The sequence below is a fragment of the Frieseomelitta varia genome, unplaced genomic scaffold, assembly GCF_011392965.1.
Source record: "Frieseomelitta varia isolate USP_RPSP 00005682 unplaced genomic scaffold, Fvar_1.2 scaffold_28, whole genome shotgun sequence".
Classification (NCBI taxonomy): Eukaryota; Metazoa; Arthropoda; class Insecta; order Hymenoptera; family Apidae; genus Frieseomelitta; species Frieseomelitta varia.
This window is the reverse complement of record NW_025110012.1, coordinates 120742-128053: the sequence shown is the minus strand read 5'-3', so window position 1 is coordinate 128053 and position 7312 is coordinate 120742.

Sequence of the window (7312 nt, the reverse complement as noted above, 5' to 3'; positions counted from 1 at the left end):
CAGTAATTTCCTGCACTTACAGGAGTGCGTATTTAGAGATTTGCGAGTGATTTTTCATAAAAACACATAATAAAAAAAGCTTGTGATACATTTTTTTTTCTCATACCCTTCTAACATCAAGTTTTTTTGTGAAATACATGAAACAAAATCTTACAATCTCCCTTACTCCTTTTTCTCTGATACAAGTTTCACATTTTGACAAAATCTTCTTACCTCGACACTTAGGGTAGTACAGGGGTGGTCAATGAAAGACTGAATGACACAAATATACAAAAATAACTTTTACACATGTTTTTTAAATTTTTCATTATTTTATTTGGAAATATAGTCTCCAAGGGATGCACTGTAACCTACAAGAAAATGAAAATGAAGCAGATTGAAAATGTACAAGTTATGATTTTTCCAAACCCTTCAGTTTGTCAGCGGCCACTCTGTACTTGCAAAGTTCGAGCCGAACATTGTCAAACGCGGGTATTTACGAATTGAACACGGCCGAACAATTGGCAAACTAGCCGAACAATTTCGAGCCGTCCGCGCGACTTGATGCTCCACTTTTTCCGGACAATAACGCACGTCGAGAAGTCGGTAACCTGGTATCGATATAAGAGTCGGGAACGCGCTTGATCTACCGACGGCCAAAGGCAATCAAATCAAATGGAAAGGACTTTGGCTATTCGCGAAAGTACAATCGCGTTATTACCAATACTTTCTGCGGAATTGCCGCTCGTTTCCTGCCTGGCAAGGCACTCGCAAACAAAACTGTAACGTGGCCCGCATTTACCTGCAATTTCCTGTTTATTCCACGATCTCTTTGAGTCGGCCGGTAATTTAATATAACCAGTGAAATTTCCGTGTCTCGTTGATTCGAATAGCGGTTAATTAAGGGAACGCTCGGTCGATAAGACCTTCCTCTTTTGCGCACGTGGCCGACAACGATAGTCGGAACTTGGTGATTTTCGTTGGCTCTTGTCGCGGAAGAGTCGAGACGCAACGAACGCGAGGAATTAATTTTTTGAATGTCGATGTCGCTGCGCGGCTGAAAAAAAAAGAGGGATATCTCAACGCGGCGCGGTTTTTTTTAATACGTCGCCTCGTTTAATATGGCGAAAGGATTTAAAGCGCGTAAGAACGGTCGACTGAGATTGAAATTCCTTTTCCTTAAAAACTTGTGTCACAAACTGGTGTTACGCAGAGTGTCCCACGTGACATTTTTCAGGCACTTGCGACGATCTGACAGAAAAATGTTTTCAAAATAAATTTAATCAGCTTTCGATTGGCTGTGCAGTGCAACGAAAAAAAATTGTCAAGGTCATCTACGTTTCTCTAATATTTTTGACTTGAGTTCAACGACCTTCGGATGATCTTCAAGAAATGAAAATCTGAATAGAAAAAATGACAATCAGCGCATGAGCGCTGATGAAAGTCGCAGCTAATCGCAGCTAATTCTTCTCTTTCGCGACGAGAACGAGTGACGATGGAAATGTGACGGCAAATTCTCCATCGGCAAAGTCGTAATTTCGCTATTACGGCCGCGAAATTGCTCGACCGTAAGAACAACCTTGATTCAAAGTATCTGGACTATGGTAGCCTTCGGTTGCAACGCGACCGTCCGTTCCGTTCGCCAACAGAGTCGCGTTTGCGCGTAATTAAGAAGCGCGGCAGAAGCGCGGCAAATCGTAAAATGAATTACTCCCGGCCGTGGTGCGTGTAAAATGTTTTAATAACGTTGATGCCTGCAACAATACAACCGTGCGCTGGCGTTGCATTAACTGCTATGCTGACACTCTGTTTGACGCGCATCGTACAATGCATCGAACAGTAAAACGCGAAACAGTAAGTACTCTGCTTAGAAATACGTTTCGAACACTTACGCTTCCGTAAGAATCAGGACAACAGTGGTTTCGTATATAAAAAGACAATTAACAAATACTTTGCCAAGGGAACTATTATTTTGTTCGAGCAACGCGTCCCTTTGACGAATTGTCGATTTTCATCTTGAATCTGAAACCATACAGAGGCGTGTTAAATGAGAGAGAAGAAACTTGAATAAATACGTCTCGTTTCGTAATAATTTCCACTTGTCTGTCTTTTCACTTGCCTTTGTAATAAATTTTTTAAAATTGCAAAGAGACTTTCTGGACACCTTAGTAGAAATTGATCAATAGCGTTCGTTGTTTCTTCATTCCATAGCTCGCGTTGCGTAAACTAACGTGAGCAAACGCCGCGTATCAGTCATCCGACTTGCGACACGCAGAAGCACATACGTTCTTCCCTGCCCTGCATATTATCGACAATAATCGAGCAAACAAATTGTTTCAATTGTCCCTTAATGACAAGCGTGATCGCGTTGGATCCTTCTGCTGAAAAGTGTCAGCGATCTAGCAAGTCGTTCGCGCGAGACCGAGTGAAACTTCAACGAGCGTGTGCGCGCGGTTACCGAGAGTAAAAGAAAAGAAAAAGAAGAAGAAGGAAAAAAAAAAGGAAAGTTGGCGTCGATATCGGTATCAGCGACAGTCGAGGTGTCGGCAAACCTGGAAGTGATATTAATTGGCAGCCGCCAGTTTCCTGCGCGCAACTCGTGCATGCAAACTCCTGCTCGGTGCATACGATGCGTACGTCGGCTGCCTGGTTGCACGCGAGTCCACATGCAATTGTGCACGGGTCAAGGAGTTCGAGTGAAAGTATTAAATATCAACGGCGAGCAGATCTTCCATCCGCGCGGCCGACGTTTCTTTCTCGCGCGGATTGCGTCGCGTCGCGTTCGCGTCGTTTCATGGTAACGCCGCCTCGTTAACGCATTATTCTTCGATTCTCTGTTTTTTTTTTTTTTTTAACTTCTTAGCTTTTCGAAGTTTCTATCGAAGTTTCTATTGCGTCGACAGAAGGTTACACTAGTCAAACGCTGTGAAATTGAATTAAATTGCAATAAAAAAGTGACGCTAGTTTTTTTTTTTTTTTTTGAAAAGTCAGTAATTTTATTTGTTATTTAATTTAATTAATAATAGTCAATATTAATAAAAAGGGGATATTTTGATGTAAAATTAATTAGTCAAGTCTAGTTTGAGAATATTCTAAAATGTCCAAGATTCACAAGAAATTTTTGATTCAAGCAAGAAATTGTAATTCATTTTCTCGCACGACGAGTATACTCGTCATTCGAGACTGGCAAGAGCAACCTGTTTACTTTAAATTCTTCTCACTTTTTTCTCATTTTCGCCTGTTGCCGATCGAAAAGAAAAAATTCGTACAAAATTGCTCGAAATAGAGAAAGAAATACATGGAATATTATGACAAGTAATATTTTTGGAATACTTTTTTAGGTTTAAAATGAAACAAATCGAAAAACAATTTTTGATCTTGGACGTTACCAGAAGCTAGACACACAATCAGGAATACTAGATTCGTAGAAAGATCGTTCTCAAGCATAACTTTGACCCAGCTGAAGTAATTGTTTGTACATAATTCAGTGCGCGTTTCTCGCCAACATTGATCACAAATTTATTAGAATTGCCAACTTCAGAGTTCGAAAATTGTCAGAATTACATACGGAGACAAGACTTTCTCTCATTTATAGTTATTAACGCATCAAACAATTTTCCAGACAGAGCGGAGGATACTTTTAACCTTTCGTAAATGCTGAGTTTTGATTCATTTGTAGCAATTAATAATAATCCGCGTTATAAATCTTCCGAATCCTGAATGATACATGATTTATAGAAAATCTCTTCTTCTTCAACGTGAATGATAATTGATGATAAATAAATCCAAACTTAAAAATCAAATAATGTTGTACAAGTCTTTGGTCATTGTCGAACGAAAATTAACCGGTTCTGTAAGAAGCGATATTTATAAATAGTGGATATATGCACACAAGAAATACTAAAATGCTAATATATTCTATAATTCACAATGAATACTAAAATACTAAAATATTCTAAAATATTAAAATACTAAAATATTCTGAAATTCTAAAATACTAAAATATTCTAAAATATTCTAAAATGTTCTAAAATACTAAAATATTTTAAAACGTTCTAAAATACTAAAATATTCTAAAATATTCTAAAATGTTCTAAAATACTAAAATATTTTAAAACGTTCTAAAATACTAAAATATTCTAAAATATTCTAAAATGTTCTAAAATACTAAAATATTTTAAAACGTTCTAAAATACTAAAATATTCTAAAATATCCTAAAATACTAAAATATTCTAAAATACTAAAGTACTAAAATATTCTAAAATACTGAAATACTAAAATATTCTAAAATACTAAAATATTCTAAAATGTTCTAAAATACTAAAATATTCTAAAATATCCTAAAATATCCTAAAATACTAAAATATTCTAAAATACTAAAATACTACAATATACTAAAATACTAAAATATTCTAAAATACTAAAATACTAAAATACTAAAATACTAAAATACTAAAATACTAAAATACTAAAATATTAAAATACTAAAATATTCTAAAATACTAAAATACCAAAATATTCTAAAATACTAAAATACCAAAATATTCTAAAATACTAAAATACTAAAATATTCTAAAATACTAAAATACTAAAATATTCTAAAATATTCTAAAATACTAAAATATTCTAAAATACTAAAATACTAATATATTCTTGTTATGCAATTTATCAGACAATCATCACATAATCAAGTCGAAGAATTCAGTGAAACACACAAGTTTGGTAATATCCCAACATTGATAAATCTTCGTCAGAATTGAACAAAATTTGGCTATCGCGCGCGTGCGAAGCCTCGTTCTCACGCCGGGTCCTTTCCCGTTTCAAGCGAAGACGAGTTACTCCGTTACGTAAGAACGAGTTGTTTTTGCAACGGCTACACAAAGACGGCTGCACAACCTGCTCAACATTTTCCACTCTGTTTCGTTTAAATTGCACGCATCGTGGACGATGCAACACGTAGCAGCATCTATAAAACTTCACTCGCTTCCTCTGCTTATGGACGCTCCACGGCTGGTCTGAAATCTCCTCTCTACTTAAACGTACAATGCGACGATCGATGCTTCGCCACAGTTCATTACGAATTACAATTAACAATCTCAGCTGTGAACGACGATGTACGCTTCATGAAGTGATGGCAATTTTCCTTTTTTTTTTTTTCTTTGTGTGTGTGTGTGTGTGTGTGATGAGTTTTACACTTGTCACGCGAACAAAGTACAATAATTACAATAGTTTTAATATTCTTTTGTGGAGAATGAAACGTATTTGCAAATATATTTTAGAATATTCTGAGAGTAGACTTGACCAGTTCTTTTTACATCATTTCTAAATATTTCCTTGCCATTGACATTAACTATTATTGATTAAGTGAAACAATAAAATTTTACCTACTCTCGATGGATGGGAAAGATGATAAATCTATAAGATTTACACACGTGGGAGCAAGTCAAAAACTACTAGGAAATAAAATTCCTCTAGCCAGGGCCAAAGATCAGGTTCTTCTTCTTCTTCTTCTTTTTCTTTTCTTTTTTTTTACAAGACGAATCTTGCAATTCAACTTTTCGACTGAAGAAATCTTCCACTCGACGCTCTTTTAATACACGTTTCTTTTTTTCTCAATTATTCGCAACTACTCGGTCGAAAGAGTATGGCCAAGTCTGCGTATATATATTCGATAAACATTCGACGTTTTTCAAAATGGAAAGGAATATTCGGACTCGAAAAAGAAAGAAACTCGTCACCTTGGACTGGGCCGTGGTAGACCGTGTGTACAATTAAAAAAAGAGAAACGATGTCAGATCCGCGTTTGAATTCTATTCGAAATCGCTGGCAGCTTTTTAATTGCGGTTTTCTTTACGAGCGGGTTAATCTATCGCGGCCATTTGTCATCGAGATAAAACTGTACCGCGTGGAAGCTACAGCGGTTCTTCCCTTCTCAGGTGGGAAAAATCCCAACCGGATGAACCAAACACTGGCAAACGATCGACGCTGTTTTAGGGACTCGGCCGTTCGTCTCGCAATTTATGAACAATTAAAATTCATGAATTTTTTTTCCAGGAGAGAGGGGAAATCTGTGTCAGGAAGGCACACGTCGACGGGAACTTTCCGAGATCGTCGTAATTCAAGCCGGCGATACAGAGAGATATCCAGCATAATCCATAAATAATCTTTCCCATTACTTCACGGCTGCGGTCGTCTTATCGTTCCGTGTGGCTGATCCTATGCATACTTAACAGACTTTTATGCAACGAGACAAGCCTCTGTGTGTACGTGTGCAGCTCCTAATCGGAGATAATCCAATAGTCGAACGCCACGCGAATGCCGAGCGCGTGTTTCAACTTTTGTCAGTCTCTCGCGGAGAAAACACAGCACGAAAGGCTGTGGGCTCTGTTGTCGAGAATTCACGGCGAAGATCGATATCCCTATCGAGCTGTTTGAAAGTCTTCGCTTTCAACGGAACGCAACGCATCGAAGTGAATGGCAACTCTCCGTTCTCTTATCCTTTGATTGTATTACAAAAACACGTACACCCCCCTCCAAAAGTATCAGGACACTTGCAGAAAATGAAATAAATTTGGAAAGTCATTAGGAAATTGTTGTAACTTCTGAAATTTCTTTCAAAGTTAGTTGTATCAAGCTGGGAGATGGTATATATAGTTTTACATTGTAGCAATGGTGACAGTAATTTTCCACGAGAAAGTTACATTTTCTTTTCGTCGATATATCCACCGCGTTTTTCTTAATCATTCGATCGACTAATTTCGCCATCCGTTTTATTAGTTTTTCTATTGTTTCTGGTACTATTTGATTCCATGCATTTTGTATGATAGTTTGTTCCACAAGTCATTTTGGGACTTTTGGAACATGCTTCATAGATTTTCCGATCTAATTCATCCCAAATCTTCTCTGTTGGGTTCAGATCGGGGGCCAATGCGTTATTTTTTATTCATCACTCTGTTCTAAATGTTGCAAATGGTCTTTACAAACTCAAGCAGCGTGCTTGGCATCGTTGTCACGCGTGAAAATAAAATTTTGGCCTGTTAATCGCCTAGATGGTACGGCATGATCACGTAAAATAGACAAATATTGTTCTTTTTTCAGAATCCCTTCGATTCTTACTAAATCATCAACACTATTTGCTCCAATAAACCCCCAGATCATTATCGATCGTCCTCCGTGTTTAACTGTGGATACGATACAGTCGGGAATCATTTTTTCTTCAAGTCTTTTAAAAACATAGGCTCGCCGCTTGCAACTAAACACCTCAAATTTAGATTCGTCGTTCCATGAAACATTTTTCCACTCTTCGACTGACCAATTTCGATATTTTTTTAG